The sequence below is a fragment of the Symphalangus syndactylus genome, chromosome 7 (genome assembly GCF_028878055.3).
Source record: "Symphalangus syndactylus isolate Jambi chromosome 7, NHGRI_mSymSyn1-v2.1_pri, whole genome shotgun sequence".
Taxonomy (NCBI): Eukaryota; Metazoa; Chordata; class Mammalia; order Primates; family Hylobatidae; genus Symphalangus; species Symphalangus syndactylus.
The window spans coordinates 60,460,207-60,487,366 of record NC_072429.2 but is presented as its reverse complement, the minus strand read 5'-3'; the positions used below and the strand labels follow the sequence as shown (position 1 = coordinate 60,487,366).

Below are 27,160 nucleotides of genomic sequence, written 5' to 3'. Positions count from 1 at the left end.
CACAAAAACACACATAAGTGCATAGTCTGCAGACTCTACAAAGCAGCTACACAATAGAAATTGTAAATCAGCCAGCTAACAACTTCAGAATAGGATCAAAATCTCACATATCAATATTAATCTTGAATGTAAATGGCCTAAATGCCCCGCCTAAAAGGCACAGAATGGCAAGTCGAACTTAAAAACAAGACCTGTCCATCTCCTGTCTTCAAGAAACCCATCTCACACATAATGATACCCACAGGCTCAAAGTAAATGGCTAGAGAAGGATCTACCGTGTAAACAGAAAACAAAAAAGAGCAGGGTGTCACTATTCTTAGGTAAGATAAAATGGATTGTAAATCAGCAACAGTAAAAAAGGACCGAGAAGGGCATTACATAATGATAAAGGGTTCGATTCAACAGAAGACTTAAGTATCTTAAATATATATGCACGCAACTTTGGAGTACCCAGATTCATAAAATGAGTACTTCTCGACTTACAAAAAGGCTTAGCCACACAGTAGTAGCAGGGGACTCAATGCTCAGTGAAAGCATTAGACAGATTGAGGCAGAAAACTAACAAAGAAATGCTGGACTTATACTCAGCACTTGACTAATTGGACTTAATGGACATCTACGGAATACTCCACTTATCAACCACAGAATACACATTCTTCTCATCTGCACATGGAACATACTCCAAGATCAACTGCACACTCAACCATAAAGCAAGTCATAATAAAATCAGAAAACCAAAACTCATACCAGCCATTCTCTTGGACCACAGTGGAATAAAAATAGACACCAATATCAAGAATATCTCTGAAAACCACACAATTACATGGAAATTAAACAATTTGCTTCTGAATGACTTTCAGGCAAACAGGGAAATCATGGCAGAAACATAAAAATTCTTTGAAATACATGACAACAGAGACACGACATATCAAAATCTCTGGGGTACAGCAAAAACAGTGTTGCGAGGGAAGTATATAGCACTAAACACCTCCCCGAAAAAGTTAGATCTCAAATTAACGTTCTAACATCACACTCAGAAGAACTAGAAAAACAAGAACAAACTAACCCCAAAGCTAGCAGAAGGAAAGAAATAACAAAACCAGAGCTGACCAGGATGAAGGTGAGACCCCCAAACCCTGGCAAAGACTCAACACAACCAAAAGTTTGTTTATTGAAAGGATAAAGTGAATCAATAGATTGCTAGCTATATTAACAAAAAAAAAGAGAAAATCAACTAAGCACAATTAGAACCAACAAAGGTGACATTACAACCTATTCCATAGAAATACAAAAAGATCCTCTGTGACTATTATGAATGCCTCTATGCACGCAAACTAGAACATCTATAGGAAATGGATAAATTCCTGGAAATACAGTCTCCCAAGATTGAATCAGGAAGAAACTGAAACACTGAACAGACCATTATTGAGTTCCAGAATTAAGTCTGTAATGAAAAATATGCCAAACAACAAAACATCCCTGGACCAGATGGATTCACAGCCGAATTCTACCCAAGGTGTAAAGAAGAACTGGTACCAATATTCTACAGACACTATTCAAAAAAGTTAGCTTCATCTGTGAAGTAGAACTGATGATAACTGTGAGGACTGAAATCCACTAAACTACAGGAAGTCCGTGACACAAAAGCTAGTCATTGTGAACGTGGAAAGTTGCTCAAGGTCAGTCATCTGTTAATACCATCATCCAGTTGGTAATTCAGATTAGAAATTTTTGTGTTTTAGTCTCTTTTTTAGCGTTTATCATACAATGCTGAAATAACCTATTTATGTCTTTTTCTCTAGACTGGAAGCTCTCTGAGGGTAGACTGTCTTATTGACTCTTGTATTTCTAGTGTTCAGTATAGTGTCTTTCAGAAAGTAGACATTCAGTAAAGATTACTTGAATAATTGAGATGTTTTTCAACCTTTGTTAAACCTGTACTCTTTTTTGCTAAAAGTAAATTTTATACCTGCCTTTAGTGTTACTTGAAGTTTAAAATAAGTAAAAGGTGGTATCTAAAAACAAGCTGATATTTTGTAATAAAGCATTGTCTCATTTTCAAAGTGCTTATTAAATAACTTAAAAGATTATGATGCATAGCCCATGGGGTTTCATTCTGCCTGACTCCATTCCTTGGAGAATCAGCCAGTGGATAAATTGCCCGGAAACAATGTTGAGTTTTGATGTCAGTTAGGATACCGACTAGATATATGACCTTAGGTTTCCTCAACTCGGAAATGACAAAAGTTGAATTATAATAGACTTTTAAGATATTACTCTCTTTAATTTTTACCTTACTAATAATACTTAATAATAGAGTGCTTACTGTGTGCCAGCTAACCCAGTCAACACTTTTCATGTATTATGTCTTAATTCTGAAAAATCTTTAGTGACTACTATGTTTATTATAGGCATTTTACCAATGAGAACAAGCAGAGTAGCTCAGGACAGGAAATTATGAACAATATCACCAGCACAATCATTGTGTAGAAAATAACTTGATGCTTGTCGTGCAGGTCAGTGAAATAGAGGCGAATGCAGATTCACTCTCTACTGCTAAACTTGGATTGTTGCAGTAACAAAGACTTACACAGAAGGAGGCTGTCCAGATATTATGCTGCACCTCGAAGATGGCCAAACATATTCTGAGTGGTGACACCAGAAAAAGGGGGCATCACCTTAAGGTGAAATAAAGCACCAAAGCATTGTTTGAGAAATAAGACCCTTAGCTTCTAAACTTGGGATATATCCCTTATGTTCCAAGAAATTGACTCATAGCAAAGGAAAATTTTTCCTCCTGGAGTCCTCAAAAGTGTTTTTTCCTTCTTTAAGATAAGTACCTGTAATGAGTTCTCTCTATTTAAAAAGCCCTTAAAGGTATCTAGCAGTCCTTGTCAGCATTTTCACATAAGGGCTGTTGGTGAACTGATAGTGTTGGCAATAAATAGAAGGTGGATCATTAGTTTTGAAAAGTGTACTTTAACTCTGTGTTTTAAGCTGTCTTTTGTTTCCATTTATACTCATTTAGGTTTTTCTGCTTCCTCAAAGCCCTCTGATTAATAGTACTCTAGGCCAATGTTATGTTCTCAGTGTGTGTGTATGTGTGCACACATGTGTGTTGGGGGGAGAGAAATAGATAGACTGACCTATTCTGTACAGTGGATCAAATAAGTTTCTTCTACTGGCCTGCCTTGGAGCCTATTACTTATTTATAATATTTCTGTGGAAAAATGTGTTCAAATTTTTGAATAAATGTTCTACATTGAAGGTGGCAGTTATTCCATAAGGTTTAAATTTAGAATTTTAATCATAGGTTAACATCCTTATTAATACTGTAAATTGTACATAATGATTTGAAAATTTTATTATACATTGTTCATGTCACCAAAGGGGAAAGTTGAAAGAGAGAGTGTGTGTGCATACGTGTGCATATGTGCGTGTGTGTCTGTGTGCACATGCACAGATACGTATAATCTCAGGGATAGTTTTGATTTATTTTAATCAGAGACATCCTAACCGTGTTTTGCCTGAATTTTGTGAAATGAGTGGGTAAATTAGTTCTCTCATTTAATGGCAGATTTTTAGAATATTTAAATAATAGAAAATATTGTGTCATGTTAGCCAGAATATTTTGTAGATACATCACAACAAATTAACGAATTACTAGATTCATATAAGCAAGTTTGACTTGAGTCATCGTGTGTTGAGAATAGATTTGAGTACCTTTTTGTTTAGTAAATTCTAATATTTAATAGTTTTTGTTGTTTTTTGAGTCATTGTTAAAAAGGTAAAGACAGAGTACAAGGCTGGTATTGGAGAAATTAGTTTGGGAGAACAACTGATGTTCTCTCAGGGCTGTTCTGAAATTCATCCTAATTACTGTTTGTTTTTATCTTTGTGCCTTGAGTTATGAAGAAAGCTGTAATCCCTGAGCCACGTAATGCTGCACAGCTTCCATGCAGCCAAGAGACAGTGCTGTGTAGTGCTGTGTATGGCTTTAGGGCTTGGTATTTTTGTTTTTTTGTTTTTTGTTTTTTTTTTTTCCCAGATCCCCGTAGTGCTGTGTATGGCTTTAGGGCTTGGTATTTTTGTTTTTTTTTTTCCCAGATCTTCTGGAGCCTATGGTATGAGACCCCTTTGTTGGGTGTTCACAGAATTTTAAGCCTTGGAGGTTTTATTTTTTATTTTTGTCTGGGAATGCTCCTATAAATATTCTTTAGCCTAAATCATTAACTTGATGTTTGTGACTGGGTATCTGTCTTCTAATTGTGCTCTTCCTTTTTACAGGCATGCCTTACATTTTCTTGTACAAAGTGGAATTTCCTACTGTATCATGATCCTAATAGGAGTGGAGAACTTATGTAAGTATTTACTTTGTTCACATAGAGATATGTATTTCACTTTGATATAATTGTATCAGAGTAGAATTTTATTACATTAAAGTAATTCTGAATTGTGATAACTTTTTTTTTTTTTTGAGATGGAGTTTCACTCTTGTCATCCAGGCTGGAGTGCTGTGGCGTGAGGTCAGCTCGTTGCAACCTCCACCTCCTGAGTTCAAGCGATTCTCCTGCGTAAGCCTCCTGAGTAGCTGGGATTACAGGCACCTGCTACCACGCCCAGCTAATTTTTGTATTTTTAGTAGAGATGGTGTTTCACCATGCTGGTCAGGCTGTTCTTGAACGCCTGACCTCAGGTGATCTGCCCGCCTCGGCCTCCCAAACTGCTGGGATTACCCGTGTGAGCCACTGTACCCAGCTGTGATTACTTTTTAAAGAAGAATTGCCATAAATACAAAACTAAAATCATTGGTATGTATCATTCCTCTTTTTACTTAAAGCAGAGGTTTTTAACCTCAGCACTGTTGATATTTTGGGATGGATAATTCTTTAACATTTAGGACTAACCTGTGCATTGTAGGATGTTAAGTTGCATTACTAGCTTCTACTCACTAGATGGTAGCACTTGGAATTGTAACAACCATTAATGTATCTAGTTATTTTCATATGTCCCTTGGAGGAGCAAAATTGCCTCCTGTCAAGAACCACAGACTTATAGTCTATAGGTGATGGCAGTGGAGAGATGGAGTGAAGTTAGTAGATTGGAGAGAGATTTAAAAGGACTGAGTGATGGCTGGGAAAGTACAGATAGAAAATAAGGTGTCAAGGATGACTCCTGTGTTTCCGGCTTAAACAACAGGGTAGATGGAAGCACTGTTTTCTGACGTAGGGAGCCCTAAAAGTGGGGAGCTTGTTCAGGGGATAGAGTACTTCAAGGTAGTAAATATGTAGCTCCTAAACAGTGCTTGGTATGTAGTAAACACTCAATTTTGCTGAGTAAGTGAAGGTTGACTTTAAGGTATCTGTGAGACATAAGATAGGAGATAGGTAGCTAAGGAATCATGCAGTAGGAGCTAGGTAGCTGGACCAGAGATGTAAATTTGGGAACAGAGATGGGCAAATGTACTTGGTTGAAAACTCAGGGACAGGGTGTACCAGCAGACCCTACTGGGGTATTCTGCAGTATCTGAGCTGTGATATATGACATGTGCACCATATTTCTGAATTCTAAAACACATATATCTGTAAGAGTTTTGCATAAGGAATCAGATCTATGGCTTTTATTAGCCTTTCAGTCTCATTCTATTTTGCATCTTCTGTGTTTGGCACTGTTAGTCACCCCCTCTGTTGTAATGTGCTGTCTTCTCAATTTCCATTGACACTGCCTGTAATGACTTTTCTCTTCTGTAAACCAACACTTACAAGTTTTTAATATTTTGATTTTAATATTTATAAGAGGAGAAAGAATATTTAGATGTTGTTTCAGAGGAAGCAATTTTTATACCATTATGACCTTATTTTTAAAATCTTGTACAGATGACAAGTTCACAGTGATGGTGCAGTTAATATCTGATGAAAAAGTTATTAATCAGGTTTAGATTAGATTACTGTAAACAGAGGATTTATATATATTACTGGCGAAAGCAAAAGTAACATCATTCTTTTCAGTTGGAAGGCTAGTAAATTCTTGTTTAGCAATAGGAAATTATTTCTTTTTCTGAAAGGCAATTGCAGTCTGTGAAGTTAACCTTATAATAATTTAGACCTACATTGTTCAGTATGACAGCTCTGAGCCACATGTGACTGTGTAAATCTAAATTAATTAAAATTTAAAACTCAGGCCGGGCACAGTGGCTCATACCTGTAATTCTAGCACTTTGGGAGGCCGAGGCAGGAGGATCACTTGAGCCCAGGAGTTTGAGACCAACCTGGGTAACATAGTGAGACCTCGTCTCTACAAGAAAATCAAAAGGTGAGATGGGAGGATCCCTTGATCCCTGGAGGTCGAGGCTGCAGTGAGTTGTCATCATGCCGCTGCACCCCCACCTGGGCAACAGGAGTGAGGCCCTGTCTCAAAAAAAAAAAAAAAAAAATCAGTTTCTTAGTCACACCAGCCACATTTCAGGTGCTCACTGGCCACATGTGGCTAGCAGCTACATCGGACAGTGCAAATAGAGAACACTTCTGTCATTGTGGAAAACGATATTGGATAGTGCTGCTCTAGAGACTTATGGTTGTTTAAAATTAATGTTACTCTTTTACAGTAAGTATTCAGGGAGAAAATGCTACTTGTTTATATGCTGCTGATTTTTAGAATAGAATCTCCGTGTTGGAATTTGACTGTTGATGGAACAGATTAGGGTAGGTAAGATTTGCCATATGGATGAATTGCTTGTGTTAGCAATAAATAGCAGGTGGATAATTAATTTGAAAAGTGTATTTTTATTTATTTATTTATTTATTGAGATAGAGTCTTCACTCTGTTGCCCAGGCTGGAGTGCAATGGCATGATCTTGGCTCACTGTAACCTCTGCCTCCCGGGTTCAAGCAATTCTCCTGTCTTAGCCTCCTGAGTAGCTGGGATTACAGGCACCTACCACCATGCCTGGCTAATTTTGTATTAGTAGAGATGGGGTTTCACCATGTTGGTCAAGCTGGTCTTGAACTCTTGACATCAGGTGATCCACCCACCTTGGCCTCCCAAAGTGCTGGGATTACAGGTGTGAGCCACCACGCCCAGCTGAAAAGTGTATATTTTAATCTCTTTTTGATGTCTTTTCTATTTTAGTTTATAGCCATATATATATTTTTCTGTTTGACTTTTTCTTTCTTATGTTCTTCTTATCTGTATATGCTCATTGTCTTTCTACTCAGGCCTTGGTAGTAATTAAAAATGTTTAATGGGTCAGACCTTAAGAATTTCACCCAAATACACAAGATGGGACTTAGAGCATTACTGCGTATTGTCCAGTTATTTTTTATGTACAATACGATCTATTTCTTTTAGCCTAGTTTTACATGGTATATATAATATATTTCTTTGACCAGCCAGGGTTTAAATATTTCAGATGAAGGATTTGGACTTCTGTAAGTACTGAACAGTTTTTACATTCTGGCCTGTCTCTACTTTATGATAGTTTTTGCTTTATGTTCTTTATGAGATGTTCATAATGTAGTTAATGCATGTGCTATAACAGACCCATATGCAAATTAAAATATTTTAATACACATAAACTTAATTTTTATAGCTCCCTTTAATGCTTATATGTATGCTTTATTCTTCTGATCCATATCTGGATAATTTACCTCTAATCTATAGTCTACTTTAGAATTCGGTGCTTTTTCCTAGTCTGTATTTTCATGTAAGTTTTGAGATTTTTTGAGGAAAAAAATTGAACAATTTAGGTATTAGAGACAAAGAAAAGAGTATTTAGGAATAGAATATCCTATATGCCTTAGTTTGAGCTGCCGTAACAAAATATCATAAACTACGTGAGAAACTACAGAAATTTGTCTTTCCCGGTTTGGGAGTGTGGACCCTCCAAGATCAAAGTGCTGAGCAATTTGGTGTCTGGCAAAGGCCTGCTTCTTTCTTCATAGTCACTGTCTTCTCTTTGACCTCACATGGTAGAAGGCGCAGAACAGCTCTGGGTGTCTTCTCTAAGGGCACTAATTCCACTTGTGAGGGTTCTGCCCTCGTGACCTAATCACCTCCAAAAGGACTCACCTCCAGGTATCCTCATATTGGGGATTAGGTTTCAAATATAAATTTTAAGGGAATGCAAACACTCTGTGGCACTATATATTAAGACATTAATTCTCCTTAAGTAACAAAGCAGGAACGTAACTCTCACCATATTCACCCAGCATTTCTGAGAGCAGGTTTGGCAAACTATCTTTGTAAAGAACCAGACACTGAACTGTTAGCCTTGCAGGACATGCAGTCTGTGTCGCTATTCTAGTCTGCTGTCACAGTGCAAATGTATCTATACACAATATGCAAGCAAAGGAGCATGGCTGTGTTTCAGGAAGGCTTTGTTTACAAAAACCGAAGGTGGATTGGATTTGGCAAATCTGTACTCTAAGTAGACTCCTGCCACAGGGATTTTTAAAAAGAGCAGGAGGCAGACAGTCACTTTTTCTACTAGCTTTATGTACCCTAAAACTTAAAGCATAATAATAATAAAATAAAATAAAATAAATATATATATATAAGTTTAAGTTTGCTAAGTGGAAATTTTAAACCTGCTTTAGCACAATAATGAAATATATGAAGTTTGTTTATTAATGACCTGTTATGAATTATTGTTCCAAGGCATTTCTAAAGAGGTGGTTGAAATGTTTGCCTTCCTCTTGGTATAGCTTTTGTGTAAAAGGGAAGTAAAATAATGCAGAGCATGAAGTTTAACATTTCAAGTGAGATGTATTTATTCAAAACAATATGAAAGAAGTAGTTAAATCACAGGATGTAAGATCAATAGGCAAAAATCAGTGTTGTGTCCATATAAAAGAAATGAATAGTCTAAAATTTTTAAAAATCCATTCACAGTAGCATCAAAAAGAACAATATGCTTAGGAATAAATTTTAAAAAGAAGTGCAAGAGCTACACTGGAAATAAAAAGCATTGCTGAGAGAAATTAAAGAAGATCTATTAATAAATAAACAGAGGCATACACCATATTTATGGGGGACTCAAATCTTGTTAAGATGGCAATTCTTCCACATTTGAGCAATAGGTTCAATGTAATCCCTGGCAGAATTCTAGCAGGATTTTTTTTTTTTTTTTTTTTTTTTTGAGACAGAGTCTTGCTCTGTGTCACCCAGGCTGGAGTGCAGTGGCACGATCTCGGCTCACTGCAACCTCTGCCTCCCCTGGCTTCAAGTGATTTTATAAAAATGAACAAGCTGATTCTAAAATGTAAATGGAAACACAAAGTATCTAGGATAGTTCAAAAAAAAAATAGAGGAAAAAAGTTGAAGGGCTTACACTACCGCATTATAAAACTTACCATAAAGCTACAGTCATCAAGACAGTGTGCTAATAGTGTAGAGATAGACATGTTAATTACTTGAGTAAAATATGGTCAAAGATTGTTGACAAATGTGCTAGGGCAAGTCACTGGGGAAAGGATTATCTTTTCAACGGATGATGCAGTAACAATTGTATATATACACATGCAAACAAATAAGTAATAAATCTTGAGTTCCACCTCAGAACATACACAGAAATTAACTCAAAATAGAGCAGAAACTTACAAGTGAGAAAAAACTGTACAACCTGTAGGAAAAAATAGGAGTAAATATTTTTGACATTGGATTAGCAAAGATATGACATTAAAAGATATGACATTTTTTTTTGAAGATATGACAAAATAAAAGGAAAATTAGTAGTTTGGACTTCACTAAAATAAAAAAAAATTACTCTTCTGAAGAAGACACCATTAACAAAATGAAAAAAAAACAAGCCATAGACTAGGATAAAATACTTGAAAAATTCATATCTGATAAAGGATTGTACCCAGAATATTTAAAGAACTAAATAAGCAACCCAGTAAGCAGGCGGCAAAAGACTTGAATCAACATTTTATCAAAAAAGATATATAAATGCAAAGTAAGCATATGAAAAGATATACTCAGCATCATTAGTGACTGGCAAAATGCAAATAGAAACGACAGTGAGATACCACTTCACACCCAGAAAGAGTGGCAGTACCAAGTGTGGGTGGTGCTGTGGGAAAGTGGACCCCTCACAAGTTGCTGGTGGGAATACAAAATGGGGCAGCCACTGAGGGAAAGAGTTTGTAGTTTCTTAAAAAGTTAAACTTCTACTTACCATAAAACCGAGTATTCTACTCCAAAATAAATGGAAACATATCCTCATGGAGACTTGTATGTGAATGGTTATGGCAATATTGTTCATAATAGCCCAAACTGGAAACAACCCAAATGTTCGTCAGCCATGAGTGAACTGTGGTACATCCACACAGTGGAATACTATTGAACAGTGACAAGCAATGTGCCACGTGCCACAACATGGATAAATGCTCAACTCCACATGCTGAGTGAAAGAAGCTAGACAGCAGACTAGTTTATATGATCCCATTTATATGAAATTTCTACAAATGACAAAACTAGTGACAGCAAGTAAGTCAGTGGCTGCCCAGGGGCTAGAGATAGGAGTGAGGATTAACTGCGGATGGGAATAAAGGGACTTTTGGGGTGATGGGAGGATTCTAAACCTGGACTGCAGTGTCAATTCACTAAAACACATTGAGTTGTACACTTAAATTAGGTGAGTTTTATGACATGTAAGTCTACCTTGAAGCTGAAGAATAAAAGATAAATATTATAAGAGGAGATGTAACGAGGAATATCAGTACTAAAATAAAACTGAGGCACAGCTTGAATGTTGGTTTAAGGATTTTGTATATTTGCTCATTTAAGCAAATGTATAGATGTTTATATGCCTCTGTATTTTTTTGGGTTTAATTTTAAGAATGAAGGATCAAAAGGAACATTGACCTTCAAAAGAGGGTGCCCTCGAAGGAAGGAGATGTAGATGTTGAGGGGGAGGCATGATCCTTCACATGTTGGAAGGGAGTAGTTCTTTGCTATGCTGAGATGGAGTACCACCTGATGAAATAAGAAAAGGTACACATGGTCCGAGGAAGGATGACCTTAGTTACAGTGAGAATATTTAACAATGTGATTTGTGGAATATTGCATTTGTCATTGGAAATATGTAAATAGATGCTGAGGGGACATTTTGTTTTGGATGCCATAGGAGATTTTGCCAGGTGGCTTCTACACTCTCTTCTGGTGGTCATTCCTGACAAGCCACAGGGGGAGTTGCTGAGCCGCCGATGTCATCTGTTCAAGAGTGCCTTTCCCTTAAATCCATAAAGAACTAAAGAAAATTGAAAAGTTCTATCATTTCAATATTGGTTTTTTCCCTTTTCTCTGCCTTTTATGCCTTAGTTCATCCATTCTTTCTCTTTGTTTTTTATTCTCCATCAAAACATGTGGAAGGGGAGAGGTAGGTGATTGTGTGTCCTGCTGACGGCATTACTCCTGGAGAGGTAGTGGCACCTCATTGTATAAATAAACAAGTGGAGACTGAGTTATTATGTATTTTGAGGCCATGTAGCTTAGGGGTCCTGGTCCCTGGCCTTTTAACAACCTGGTTGTGCAGCAGGAGGTGGTGAGTGGGCATTAGAGCAGATTCATGTGTGTTTACAGCTGCTCCCCGTCATTCGCATTACGGCCTGAGCTCTGCCTACTGTCAGATCAGCAATGGCATTAGATTCTCACAGGACCGTGAACCATGTAGTGAACATGCTTGTGGTGCACGCAGGGGATCTAGGTTGTGTGCTTCTTATGAGAATCTAATGACTGATGATCTGTCACTATCTCCCATCACCCCCAGATGGGACAGTCTAGTTGCAGGGAAAGAAGCTGATGCCTCCCACTGATTCTACATTATGGTGAGTTGTATAATTTCATTATATATTACAATGTAATAATAACAAAGTGCACAGTAAATGTAATGTGCTTGAATCATCCCAAAACCATCCTCCCCAACAATGAAGAAAAATTATCTTCCACGAAACTGGTCCCTGGTGCCAAAAAGGCCGGGGTCCCGTGGTATAGCTAGGAAACAGTGGAAACTGGATTTGAACCTGTATCTGTTCTACTCTGAGTATGGTGTTTTTAAGTAATCTAATTTCATTTGGCTGAAATTTATTTGCACTATGTGTCACAGGCACTTTGCCCTTTATTTCTTTTTATGAAATGAAAAACTATTGCTGTTAAAGGAATTAAAGATAATCAGCAGACAGAATCTTTCTTGAGAGGTAGGATGAGGAAGTACAAGTCAGTTTCTTTTTCTTGATTTTGAGAACATGCTGTGTTTTAGAACTGTTTCCAAAGTTTATTGTGTGTATGTATGTGTTTTAAGATTACTCAGGGGAAATGATTAGCCATGTGTCTTTTCTGGCCTCAGAATTCCCCAGGGGATTGTGTCCTCTGAAAAGCAGCCACCAGAGCCTTTTTCCTAGGACCTGTGTTGTGCGGAGGGTCCAAGAGCGCTTTTGGCCTCTCTGTCACTGCAGCCTGGCATAAGCTTGCTTGCTTCAGCGTACATCCTGAAGCTGTGCCCCAGCCCTGATCACCTTGTCCTAGAGCCTCCCTTCATCCCTCTTTCACAAGACATCTTTCACCTGTGCTCCCCACTGTGGTTGATGCCATCTGACTCTGTCCTTCCATTTTCTTTGGCCTCGGCACTCACAGGATATCTGACTCCAGGCCAGGAGGAGTGAACAGCAGGATTTACTTGAGGGCCGCTTTGCTGGAGCTTTGGTCCTCCATCAGATTCAGCTGTGGAGTGTGTTCCTCAGGCACAGGATGTGGGCGTGGGGGACAAGTGGAGTGTGTCAGAGTGGGAAAGGACAGAATTGAGGTTAAATCCCTGAGATGCATGAACATCAGTCGCAATTTATAGAAAGATCTCTTCACTCTTTTGTGGTAGACAGAATTCCAGTAAAGGCTGTGAATTGTGAAATCAGGCCATTTGTTTATTAGTTCATTCATTTATTCATCTTATTTATTAGACCAACTTCGCACCCCTCTCTTACGTCCTAGGCACTGTCTGGCAGCTTCCCTGCTGAAGAATTCAGTATGGTGGGAGGCATGTGAACACACATTTTAATACTGTGTGCTAAGAGCTCTGATAGGAGAGAGTTTGTAAGAATAACTAACCCAACTAGCAGCAAGCAACTCAGGCAACAGCTTCCTGCGGGATGTCATGCGTGAATCAGATACGAGGACACCAAGGAGCTGAAGAGGTAACATGGGAGGATTTTACTGCAGGGTGGACAGCACAGGCAAAGGCATGGAGGCATGAAACAGCATGGCGTGGAAGCACTAGCAGCTTAATAAGTAGCCTGATTAGAGGGGGCAGTGTGTGTGTGTGTGTGTGTGTGTAAGAGAACAGGAAAGCGTGTGAGCTGGTGGGGGCAGGGTGACACATCTCAAGGTACGCTTTCCCAGTCCTTCCTTCTCCTTTGGCTGAAGTATATTGTTTGGGTGATAGTTTTCCTATGCTGTCAAATGAGAAACAAATGCATCAAATATGTTTCATGTACTAAGGGATATCGACATAGGGCTAAATTCTTTTATCTGGCTGTTATTTACTATATATGTCTTAAAAATGGACACAGGTGTGCCTTGCCTATAAAAAAAGTATGATCTGACTTTGGGAACAATTCCGGCGTGCATCTTGATGTGTGCTACAACCAGCAACATTTAAATAAGGCTCCATGGGTAGGTATAATCTGTGTGCATGGACTTTGCTCACATAGAAATTCAGCTCACTGGTACATCGTTGTTTGACATTATCTTGCTTGTTTACTTTTTAGTCTGTCCTTCCCATGCACTGTGAGTGCTGTGGGAGGGATGGTCCTGCCTGTCTTAGGTACTGCTCCATCCCAAGGCCCTCACAGAGTGTCCGGCATATGGTAGCTTCTCACTGAATACATGTAAAGAAGAGTTTATGAGACAGCCTGTTTTTGTTTATCCTCTACCACCCCCTTTGCCTTGTTCTCCATGACTGTTCTTTCTTCCTCTCTGGAAAATATTGTGTCTTTTTTTTTTCACAGGCATTTTTCACCCTGTTCCCTCTGCCTGGAGTGTTCTCCTGTCTTCTCCATCCCCTCTCTCTTCCTGATCTTTCAGATTTCACCTTAAGTATTACATCCTTAGCGAATCTTGCCTTGATCTCTCAAGCTAGGACAGATGATTTACACACACTCTCATGGAATTGTTTTCCTTTCCTTCTGTGAATTTATCTCAGTTTTTAATGATAAATGTTTGAGAGAGTTACTTGAGTAATGTGTTCTGCCCCCATTGACTGCAAATTCTGTGTGCCTATTTTATTTTCTGAATATAGTCAGTACTAAGAGATTGTATGTTCTCAGTGTTTACTGGTGGATGAATGAGTGATGATGTGCTTCTGCATGAGAACATACCCTGTCCAAGGAGCCTCCTAGAGCTCCTGCCTCCCAGCTATAGCCTCTGTCTCCCTTAGAATGCTGGGTGCACCTCAGGGCCTGCCCCATGGGGATCTTGTGAACAGCCACTGTAGCACTATAAATTCTCTTGTTTCTTTTCTATGCCCTGGAACAATGTCTCCTCTCTGATTCTTGTACCTGGAATATCTGTTGCCGGACTATACTTCACTCTCTGTTCCTAGAGAAGAAGCACAGGGCTGGAAAGGAGGGAAGGGCTGAATGTAGGGAGCCTCATCACTTAGGTTGTGGAAGAGGAGAGGGAAGAGAAATGTGTTTCAGGCATACCTAATTGGAAAAAGACATTTTTTCTAGAGAAGATGGCACAGTGTGGCCAGGTTCTTTTATATTGGAGTGTGTTAAACAAGCTTTTGTGGATGGGTGTGAGAACACAGGTGACCTTTGTGTGTTTTGTTCTTTGTTTTCCAACTTTTCTATGGGAAAAATTTGTTTTGAGTTCCAAAAATTAGTCTCATATTTCTGGAACACAGCACGAGAGAACTGCCAATATTCAAATATAAACAGCAGACACATGGGATGGTTAAAATGGGAAGAGTGGACACCTATTAACCTTGGGAAGTTAAGCTGAAATACTTTCCTTATAACTTGGAAGTAATTTTTAATGATGTAAATGACCCAAAGAAAACATGTAAAAGATGGAAGTATATGCAGTAAAATTGTATAAATCTAATGGGTTGCTAAGCTGTGTATGGGATTATATTGTAAGAACTGTAATTTTAAAGTGATTTTAAACATACCATCATGTGGCTTAGCTTCCCACCAATTTGAACAAATACTTATTGTGTGCCACAGTATTTCCAGAAACTCAAAGGAGATGGGGCCTTTATTCTTTGAAATACACAGTTGAGAACATTAAGACAGTGATTCCTCCAACACATGATTACTGTTACAAAGAGGGGAATACCATAAGCTGGGGTAGGGGTGGGGGGGATCTGGGAGGGAGCAACTAATGTGGAAAGCAGTAAAACCCAGACTATGTATCAGCCACTGTCTGTGTATTTAGTAGAATAAAACAGTTGGAAACAGAGTACAGATATTTGGTGTTAAGTAGAATTCCGGTAACATATATTTAACATACTGGCGCATATTGTGATATTTTCCTCAGAAGTCTGCTTTATTGATGATAAAATGGAACAGTGGACTAGAACATGAAAAAAGATTGAATTCAAACTCTGACTTACGTGTGGTGGCCTTAGTGATTGATTTTATGCGATTAAGGGAAGAAGCCTTGCTTAAGATGACTTTATGTCTCAACTATCCTTAGTATTCCATGTTGACCCTAAAGGTCAATTTATTTATCTTTTGGGAAACAGTGATAACTTTAGACACTTGGTTGCATGTGGTGTGCATCAGCCACCCTGCCCGCCACCAGGGGCATGGACCCCTGGCCAGATGCTGCCGGACACCTTATTCAGGAGGTCAGCCCAGCAGCTGTAGGAGGGCGGGAGCTGGTGCTCAGCCCCATCCCAGTGGCTGCACAATGCCCAGCGCCAGGATCCCTCGCTTTGGGCGCTTGTCCAGGAGCAAGAAGTGGGTGGTGCAGTCAAGCGGGCCCTGGGGCAGGCCTGGCCCAGCGCTCCGTTCTGGGGAGCCCCGCCAGCCCACAGGCCTCTCTGCGGCAGCCGCCACCTGCACGTGGTGCCGCGAGAACGTGGCTCAGGGGCGGTTTTTCCGCCATGCGCAGATTCTCGCTTCGCGCTGGGGGCACCAGGGGGGCAGCTGGTTGAGATGCGCATGCGCACTGGCACCTACCAGCTCTTCTTCGGGTCTTCTCAGAGGTTGGAGATGCCCTGTCTTCTCCAGCCTCTGCCAAGTCTTCAGAGAGGTTGGAGTGCCCCTGTCTGAGGTCGGGGCCAGCCCACCTTGCTCTCTGTTGCTGGGCCGGGTGGGGGCTGGGTGGGAGCTGGGTGGGGGTTGGGCAGGGGGAAGGGCGAGGGCAAGTTGTGGCCTCTCTGAAGCTGGTAGCGGGGCCATAAAGATAGTGTCTGTGGAGAGCCACAGGGGCCAGGTACCCCTGAGCAATTTGGGTAACTATATCTTTACTGACGTCTGGTACTAGACCCCAGATGAGGATCTCGGGAAGATCCACAAAGCTGCGTCCAGGGGAACGAACGTGTGGAAGCTGCAGCGGAGCCTCCTGCTCAAGAGTAAAGGACAGGTCTGAAACCTACAAGAACAGGTGTCGGGGCTGCGGGCTGCGGGAGGAGGTGGGCAGGTGGGGAGAAGCACCCCCTTCAGAGTTGGGGGCTTGGGGAGTGGGGGCGAGGGGAGGCATGGAAAGAATGGGTGTGCGGGGCGGGCCGTTCTGGTGCCCAGGACGCTGGGCTTTCTTCCCGGACGGGCTCCGCAGCGCCTGGGATGTGGACGCCTTGGAGGCGGAGGGCCCAGGCCATCTTTATGAGCAGCAAAATAAATCCAAAACTTTAGCTGGTTTCTGACTCACCCACAGTTTCTCTTACAGAGCACTTCAGAGAGAATTTTAAAGTGATTTAATTAATAAAAGTATGTACGTACAGTGTTTTATTTTTGATGTATACAGTTTAAAATATAATGTTAGATACATTATAGAAAGCATAATGAAAGAAATAATTTCCATAATATATCGCCTTCTGGGCTAAGAACATTTTGGGTGAAATCCAATATTTTATATCAATGAATTCCTATGTAAACATGTTCTTTGCTGAGGAACCTTAGAAGGAAGCTTTGAAGTGGGAAGATTGCTCATGTTCTTGAATAAGACGACTCATTTTTCTCAAGGTGTGAGTTCTCTATCAATTTTACATAAATAAAGTTATCAAAGTTAACATTTTTGAAATACACATGCTTTTAGTATTGTGATAGCATTAAGAAAATTTTTGTAATGGAGTTAAAATTTTAGTCTTCTATATATCAAAATGTGCTATCAATTTTCACTAATAGTTTGCTAATGCTGAAAAGACAGGTAAATGAATGCAGGAGAATAGAAAATCCAGAAACACCCAAATATGTGTAAGAATTTATAACATGGTAATGGTGAGACTTTATACAAGTAGGAAAAGATGAATTATGTTTATAAATGAAATGCCTGCCTTGTGGAGAAAACTAGCTAGATTTTTATGTCAACAAAACGAGTTCCTCATGGAATTTAGATTAAAAAATTTAAATATTCAAAATTATAAAAAATTATAAAAAATACCAGAAGAAAACACAAATGCCTATTTATATAGATAGATTGTGATGTTAACAAAGACCTTCCTAAGAACCCCACAATCAAGCATTCCGAAGATTTAATTTAGCAAAATTAAAAATTCTGTATATGACAAAAAGCAAAAGACAACATACTTGTAAAATACTTACCGTGTGTGTGTGTACATATTATATCAGAAATAGATCTTTATTTTACAGATAATTCTTTCAGATCGACGTGAAAAGAACTCTAAAATTGGGCAAAGTTTTTTTTTCAGATCTGCAAGTGATTTATTCACATAGGAAAAATTAGTGTTCCTGGTAAGAGAAGGAATTTAATTTAAAAGCGGAATGAGATACTGTTTTCTATCTACAAAGTTTGTAAGGATGAAGAGCAGTGATATTTACAGTACTGCTTAAAGTTTAAGTTGCTGATGACTTTTTAAATAGACAATTTGGTGGTAAGTAGCACATTTAGAAAATGTTTATGCCCCTTACCAATCAATTCTATTATACTAAAATATATTTAGGAAACAATGAGAGATATATGCAATTTGTTTTTTTCAGCAGTGCTTAAAATATTATTGTATTAAGAAGAGTCCATATAATGGAAGTCATAAATTTGTGGATTAGTGTATTCTGTGAACTTTTAGCACCTTCAGAAGTGAAGAGAACCTTTTTATCTGTTTGTTGATTTATATACATTTTTTTCTTTCTTTCTTTGAGAGTCTCACGTTCTTGGCTCAGTGCCACCTCTGCCTGCCGAGTTCAAGCTACTCTCATGCCTCAGCCTCCAAAGTAGCTGGGATTACAGCCATACATTATTTCTAACCTACTGTAAAACAACACAGCAAAATTGGCCGGCATAAATTGAATCAACATGTAAAATTTAGGAGACATGCAAAAATCTGTATTTCAGGCTCCTCTTAAACAATCAATTCTAGTTTCCCTTGAGCCCATATTACTGTTTGGTGTGTTATGAAGAGGCTATAGCTTCAAAGTAAGTCTATGTTCTCTAGTTTGTCACTGTGCCCACCTAGGTACTGCACTTACTCGGGTCACACCTTTTACCTCTGTAAATATTTTAGTTAACAATTACTGTCGTATTGTAAAGATTTCAAGGTTTTTAAGACAGTTGATAATTATAGTATGTGGTCTATATATTAATCCCTTAATAATGGAGTTGACTTTTAGAATTTAGAAGTTTTTTTTTAAAACAACTATTTTTCTTTATGCCATAAATAATCATCTCATTAGAATGCTTATAAGCCTTTTTAGGTTAATCGTTGTTATATTTGGATAGGTTATGAATATTGCAGAAAACATCTTTCTCCTGAGCATTGTCCCTTAAAATCGAAGTGATTTAGTGGCTTTTGTTATGTCAAAATAATCCATGTAGATAGGGTAGAATTTTTATTGATAAGTCATTGTATTTGTAGTTTTGATATTTTGCCAAAAATAGTAAGTAATTTTAAGTAGCAATGGAAATAGATACCAGAATAAAAATGGATTAATGCATTTGAAGAAGTAGATGTGCATTGGAGTCTTAGGATTATCATTATAATTGAGAATAAAATTTCATACTGAACTTTCTAACAGCTAAGAGAAAATTCTGTCATCTTGTATAGAAGAAATCCCATGGACCATTCAATTATTTATAAGCAATTGAAGTTCATTTGAAGCCAGACTCTTTTAATTTAGAGCCCATTTCCTTAGCGACTTATTTGGAGCAGGAGGGCCTGAGTTTGGCATCTGGGATCCTGGGACCATTGATAGAATCAGGCAACTTTGTGTCACCTGGAGGAAACCTCCACCTTTATTGGAAAGCTTTAAAAATTGTTTTCCTGAAGTTTTAATTCCTCAAATAGTAATGTTTGCCACAAAAAAGTATTTTCAAATAGGGAATAGGCAAAGTTCAAGACATTTCTTGAATGCTGAACAAATGATTCACAGTTTTACAATATTTCTCAAATGTAGATGATCATAGGATCTTTCTGTTGGGGTACAGTCTTTAACTTCTGGTAAAGTAAACTTCTGCCATTTTAGAAATTTATAACTGTCTTAATGGTAATATTAATCTCATACGTTTTATGAATTCTATACATCTAAATACTAATTTGCATACATTCTGTAAATCTACTGAATAAAATGAGCCATTCTTATTCATTTGAATCCTGACTTTCCTTTGGCTTAAAGTTTTTAAAAAATTAAAGTAAAAATTACTGTGTTTTAAAAATTTGTTTCAGTATTTCAACCCTTTTTTTTCCATAGCACTTTTAAGAGCTAAAATTGATTTAAATGTTAGTCATATGACTAGGACTGCTATTGTCCTGTTGTGTATACTGTATTCTACTTAATGTCACCGTGGATTTTGTGATGCCTCTATTTTATGTATCAATAAAAGAATGTTTAAATGCTGCCAAATATAGTAAAAATAATGAATTATAAATAGGATTTCAACATCAGATATGTTAAAATATGAGAAACTGTGCACCTTAGAATCGTTGAAATACAGTGTTATCTCTAACCTTTGAAACATACCGCAAAGGAGGTATAATTGTACCATTTTACTTAATTAAAATGTTGTCTTCAGTAAGTAGTAGTAATAATTATAATATCTAACAATTACTGAGCCATTATTTGTGCCAGGAACAGTTACAAATACTTAGCACAGATTCTGAATTAGGCATCATAGTGATGTCCTGTGAGATAACTACTATATTCATCTCCACGTTATTAATGAGAAAATTGAGGCACAGAAAGGTTAAGTGATAGCTCGTAAATGAAAGACTTTAATGTAGTATTCAAGCTCAAGTTGAACTGAATCCAAAAGCCAAGCACTTTCTAGTCAAATGGGCTACTCTTTTATTAGTGTAGTGACTAATACGAGCTAATAAGTATTGCACTTTCTTCAGGGGCAAATTAGATGTTCTGAAGGCAGAGGAAGAGCATGCTATTTAATGTTTAGAATTACATGAATCATGTATGTATGTCTTGAGATAGTGGGCTAAGCTTCCCTGGAAAGTTCTTTCAGTCTTGTACGACTGCTCTACATTTGGCCTGTGCCAGTGATGTTCCAGAAGTGGTAACTTTTCTGGCACATAGAAAGTGCCAGCTTAACATCTGTGACAGTGAAAACAGGGCACCTCTGATAAAGGTACATAGTGGCCAATTTTTTCAGCGTGAGATGAATTTGGCTGAAATACACAGAATAAAAATGAATTTATCTCACTGAAATATAACTAGTTTGTGAAACCCGTGGAATGTGTATTTTGATTTTTTAGAACTTACAATTTCTTGGACTAATACCGATAGGTTATTCAATGCCAATAAGATGTTTTTGCAACTATTCTTCTCAACTTTGGTGCTGATGCAAATTTTTTTTTTTTTTTTTTTTTTTTTTTGAGACAGAGTCTCGCTGTCGCCCAGGCTGGAGTGCAGTGGCACGATCTCGGCTCACTGCAGGCTCCGCCGCCCGGGGTTCACGCCATTCTCCTGCCTCAGCTGCCCGAGTAGCTGGGACTACAGGTGCCCACCACCTCGCCTGGCTAATTTTTTGTATTTTTAGTAGAGACGGGGTTTCACTGTGTTAGCCAGGATGTTCTCGATCTCCTGACCTCGTGATCCGCCCGCCTCGGCCTCCCAAAGTGCTGGGATTACAGGCGTGAGCCACTGCACCCGGCCTGATCCAAATGTTGTAGATGTCTGTTGCAACACTACTCTCCACGACGCTGTCTATAGTGAGAATATACAAATTGTAGCAAAACTGCTTTCACACAACCCAGACATCGAAGTGAAAAACAAGGTAGAGATCAACCAATGTTATTTTCAAAATATTTGAAATCCATTTGTTTTAACATTGACATATGTAAGGGTCAGTTTTTCATATTTGGAAGCTCAAGCTCCCTGAGTGAAAATATTTTAAAATAACTGGGGTTTAAGCATCATTGTAACAAAGATTTGTTGGTTCAGAGTTCGAGGAGATCAGTAAAGAAAAGTAGGAGTCCAAGCCAGGTCTTGACATCTATTAGTTTTCTGCCCTGGGTGTGATTGATGAGCTCAGAAATAGGGGTTAATCATGTTATCTAATTTGATGAATTAATTTATAAATAAATTTTATTACAAATTATCAAATAGCCTAGATGTCCTGAATCACAAGCTACAAAAAAATGGAACATCTAATAATCAAAAGTAGGACTTAATAAGTTTCTGAAAACTATAACATTTGAATATTAGATCCTATGAAGAACACACATTGGTGTTTTATAATTTATCTTTTTTTTTTTTGTAGTTACAGGGTCTCCCTGTGTTGCCTAGGCTGGTCTTGAAGTATTGAGCCCAAGTGATCCTCCTGTCTCAGCCTCCCAAAATGCTGGTATCACAGGCGAGTCACTGCACCTGGCTAACACATTGGGTTTTATTTGGGATTTTAAAATAGTTTCAGCTATAAGGTTCAAGATTAAGTATTCCATTACTATTTCTTTGAGCAGTTTTTCAAATGTTACATTGTTAAAACTTTGTAATATCCTTCTGAAATAAGGCACTAAAACCCTCATTTTAGAAGAAGACATTGAGCTTAAGAGAAGCAACTTGTTGAAGAACAAATAGGTGTTGGTTACAGAACAGGAACTTACAAGATCAGGACATTTTCCATTATGTCAAGCTAACTCTAGTTAATTTCCTGAGCTATACTGCCCTGAATTCATGAGTATTTCACTTAACTTTCTTCTTTAATTTGAAGCTTAATAAGCGCATAGAGCTAATAAATTAGAAGTCCTTGGAATAAGTAGAATTCTGATATTACCCTGACACTGTCTGAAATACCCTAGGAATTTAACACAGTGGGTAAATTTTTAATATCAGTGTTGAAATAATACTTCAATTTATTACATATTTAATACATAGCATTTACCAAGAATGTTTAGAATCTGAAATAAAGATACCTGAAAGTCCTCAAAACAGCAATCCAGGTAAGACTTTTAATACTAAGCTACTCTTGGTGGTGCTAGCATAAGATTATGGAGTCTCGATCACAAAAAAGAAATTTAGTGTGTCAGTGGTATGTCTGTGTGGCTGTGCATGTGTGTGTGAATATGTTTGTATTTATATAAAATTTTTTCTTTGAATAGTTTAGTATTCACAGTTAAGAATTTAGTTGTAGATAGTTTATAATCTCAAAACCTATTGTCTTAAAAACAATCCTTTATTGAATTTTGTTGCCTACAATTTTAAAAAATATTTTTGAATAAATAACAATTTTAAGTAAGTGAGTTACATTTGTCCTCTACAGGCATGTTATAACGAATGAGGTTTGTGAATACATTATGATTCCTGTGATGAGCTTAGAATGATTATTTCTACTTTTGGATCTGGGGAAATGATAAAGATCCAAATAAAATTGTGTTTCTCCAGTGAGAAGAAACAATGGCCGTGGATAGGGAGCCAGCCAGGTTTCCTGCAGAGATTCATGGGAAGCTTTTGAGCAGGAGAGTCAGAAGATGAGCAGTCAGTATTAGGGCATTCTGGTCATGGCGTGATGCAGGGATTGGCTAGCTATTCCTGTAAAGGGCCAGATGGAAAATGCTCATAGGTATCGTGGTCGCCATTGTGTCTGCTGAAGCCTGCCATAGCAGCGTGAAAGCAGTCAGAGATGACACATGAGCAAATAGTCCTGACTGGCCTCTGGTAAAGCGTCCATTCTGTAAGCATTTAACAGACTTAACCTTTCAAACTGCATGACATTTCTTTCTCGGGTCCCCTTTGGAGAATGTTTCTGGTGGCTTACAAGGACCATCTCCAACGTGCTTGGATCCTTTCCTAGGATCCTGAATATGGCATCCCCAGTTTGGCCTTAGGTCTCCGGGAAGTATTGGCCTTAGGGCTCCGGGAAGTATCGGCCTTACTGTGTCCCCACTAACCCCAGTCCCATCTTGTCATGATCACTCACTGGAGAAGAGAGGAGGTACTGGAGTGAATGGGGTCAGGGGAGGCCCGTTCATCCCTGGGAGCCCAGAACGAACCGGTGTTACCGTGTACCCCAGCCTTGCCTACATCCTTGTTCTAACGGTCGTGTGTTAGCCTGGGATCAGCCTTTGTCTCAGTGCTATGGATCTGTTGCACCTGCGGCCTTGGTCTGGTCTCTGTCCTTGTCTCCGTGACATGAGAGTGACTGTGGCTGAGAGCATTCCAGCAAGACAATGATGATCTCCGCTGTCTGATTCCTGTTTCCTAGATTCTCACACTAGATGGGGAGCCTGTTTTTCAGCTAGCTGCTGCAAGGGGGCTGGAAATTTCTCCCTTCAGATAGGACCTAGAAGGCCTGGAAGCATCTGGAGAAGGGCGTGGCTGTGAGTAGAGAAACAGGCTACAGGCTGAAGCAGGAGGAAGCGAGAGAGGAAGACTCACGGAAAGCGTTGTTGCGCTGCCAAAACAGCTGCCCTCACACTCGAGAGGGCCATGTTTAATGCCTACCTGAAGAAAGGTAGTAACCTCTGGAGCACCTGTGGCTTGGGGTGAAAATGCGCCTGGTGTGAAGGAAGAATCTTTGCTCTTCCCAGAGGGGCGCTGACTGGAAATGAGCAAGTAGATGGGGTCCCAAAGGGCCACAGAATGAGGCCCTATGCAGGCGGCAGGACAGATTGCCCCAAAAGCCCCCTGAGAAGTTGGCCCTGGGGAGTAAGAGGAAGGCAGGGTGAAGAGCAGGACTGAAAGCTGCTTCAACACTTTGGAGCAGGAAGGAAAGTAAGCAAGATACAGTTGGAAGAGGGCGAAGCAGGCAACCTAAGGGATGGAGTGCAGGGTTTGACCTTCGACTTGGAGTCTCCTCCATTGGCAGGCTTTGGGGGTGGCATTGTTGCCTCTCCACTGATCCTTCCCTTGGGCGGGGCTGTTGACTGGCGCCGCGGCCTGTCAGCCTGTGGGCTGCTATTGTAAAGAGTGTGGTACTGACGTGGTTGGGCATGATTTGAATGTCTAGAAAAGCGAGCTTAGGGAAGATTTTTGAGCAGTCCAGAGCAGGAGGGGTAGAGGATATATTTTGTGGGCCACAGCCACATTCTCAGGATGCTCATGGCTTTAAATAGTAGATGACCCAAATAACAGGATTCGCAGAAGGAGCATCGGGAGAAGATTGCCTGTTTGCCTGAAGGAACTGCAAGTTCCAAAGGTCAGAGGCTCGCGTGAACTCTGTCGGGTTCAGGAACAGCTCAGTGTTGCTGGTGGCAAGAGTGTGGTACGGGAGTGGTTGGGCGTGGTTTGAATGTCTAGAAAAGGCGAGCTGAGGGTAGATTTTTGCACGGTCCAGAGCAGGAGGGATAGAGGATATATTCTGTGGGCCACGGCCACATTCTCGGGATGCTCGTGGCTGTAAATAGTAGATGACCCAAGTAAGAGTGGCTGAAGCCATACGCACCAGAGTTATGTCAGCATCGTCGTGTCATGCTCACGTTTTCCCTTCCAGCTGTGCTGTGGGCAGTATTTAGTTCATGTCTGCTTTCCCGGCGGGCTGAGTAGCAACAGCTGCAGTCAGTGTGTTCTCTGAAGGCAGTATCTGAAGGGTGGAGGGGTTGCTCTTCTTCCCAGGTGTCTTTTGAAGAGGCAGTCAAGTCAGCAGTTTGCAGTGACCTTCTGGCAACATCATATGGGCTGGGTTACAGCACAAGCCCACTGCTAAGCTGGTCACTGGGGAAGACCATGTGATTGCTGTGATGAGCTTAGAATGATCATTCCTCCTTCAGGAGCTGGGGTGGGTTGAGGGAACGATAAAGATCCCGACAACCTTGTGTTTCTCCAGAGAGAAAGAAGAAAGAAATTCCGTGGATAGGGAGCCAGCCAGGTTTCCTGCAGAGATTCACGGGAAGCTTTTGAGCAGGGGAGTCAGAAGATGAGCGGTGAGTATTAGGGCATTCCAATCATGGCATGATGCAGGGTTTGGCCAGCTCTTCCTGTAAAGGGCCAGGTGGGAAACGCTTGTAGGCCCTGTGGTCGCCGTCATATCTGCTGAAGCCTGCCGTAGCAGTGTGGAAGCAGTCAGAGATGACACGTAAGCAAACGGTCTTGACTGGCCTCCGGTAAAGCATCAATTCCAGAAGCATTTAACAAACCTAACAACCTTTCAAACTGCACGGCGTTTCTTTCCCGGGTCCTGTTTCAGGAATGTTTCTGGCGGCTTACAAGGACTGTGTCCAACGTGCTTGGGCTCTCTTATCTTTCCCAGGATCCTGAATAGGGCATCCCCTATTTGTCCTTACGGCTCTGGGATGTCTCGGTCTTTGTCCCTGCCAACCCCGGTGCCATCTCATCACGATCACCCACTGGAGAAGAGAGGAGGTGCTGGAGTGAACCAGTTCGGGGAAGCCACGTTCATCCCTGGGGTCCCGGAATGAACCAGTGTTACCATGTGCCCCTGCCCTTGCCTTCCTCCCTGCTCTAACGGCCGTGTGTTAGCCTGGGATCAGCCTTGGTCTGAGTGCTACGGGTCTGTTGCGCCTGCGGCCTTGGTCCGGCCTCTGTCCTTGTCTCTTTGACGTGAGAGTGACTGTGGGTGAGAGCATTCCAGCAAGACAATGATGATCTCTGCTGTCTGATTCCCGCTTCCCAGGTTCTCACAGTAGACGAGGAGCCTGTTTTTCAGCTAGCTGCCGCAAGGGGGCTGGACATTTCTCCCTTAAAATAGGACCGGGAAGGCCTGGAAGCATCTGGAGAAGGGCGTGGCTGTCAGTAGAGAAACAGAGGCTACAGGCTGAGGCAGGAGGAAGCGAGAGAGGAAGACTCATGGAAGATCTTGCTGCGCTCTCCAAAAGAGCCGTCCTTTTCACGTGGTGTGCTGTCCACATTGGCTGTGTCCTGTTGACAGCTGGGAGGGGCCGTAGACATGGCGTTTTTCCTGCAGTTGCAGGCGCTCTCACTTGAGGAGTGTCTTTTTCGGCAGTAGGCTGTTGCCCGGGGAAGGTCATAAGGTAGTGAAACCTGGCCGGTGTGCCTGTGAGGAGGTGTGTGTGAGCTCCTTCGCCCGCCTCCTGATACCTTCTTGGGGAACTCTCATCACCACCTTCTGGGATTTCTGTCTGTTGGGGGCACTGCTGTCCCTGGCGCCCCCTCGCAGCCATCATTTCTTATTTGAGAAAGGCAATTTAACGATGGTCTGCCCCGTCACTTCCTGGTCACCTGACGTATCTGGTGGGGTGTGGGCTAGACCCTCTCATGCGCTACTCCTGTGTGTCCAGCCATCCACAGTAACACGGAAACATCTGGCAGGATGGAATGGTTGGTGGAAGACACTTCTGATGAGGTCGAATGTTTCGCAGAAGAGCCGTGTGATCGGATCCCTGGTTTGGCAGAGTAGACATGTGAGAAGACTGAAAGTTTCGTCATTGAAACCTCTTAAAGGTGGAATGTATGGCAGAAAGAACGTCTGAGAAGCTCACGCGATTTGCAGAAGGAACATTTGTAGAAGATTCCCTGTTTTCCGAAGGAACGTCAAGTTCCAAAGGTCAGAGACTCACATGAACTCTTTACGTTTTAGGAACCGTACATTGTTGCTATTATAAAAAGTGTGGTACTGACGTGGT

At 40.3% G+C, this 27,160-nt stretch overlaps 1 long non-coding RNA gene across 2 annotated transcripts in view; it reads left to right on the top strand.

The window, feature by feature from the left end:
• Positions 1 to 11,825, top strand: part of LOC134737216 (uncharacterized) — a 39,726-nt gene extending 27,901 nt beyond the window's left edge. The window contains exon 3 of one of the 2 annotated variants that reach the window (XR_010121887.1): positions 11,768 to 11,825. This is a non-coding gene — a long non-coding RNA (uncharacterized lncRNA). Of the gene's footprint in view, positions 1 to 4,287; positions 4,328 to 11,767 lie in introns of those variants that run through there. The other variant, XR_010121886.1, reaches the window with a different exon arrangement.
• The last annotated feature ends 15,335 nt before the right edge of the window (positions 11,826 to 27,160 follow it).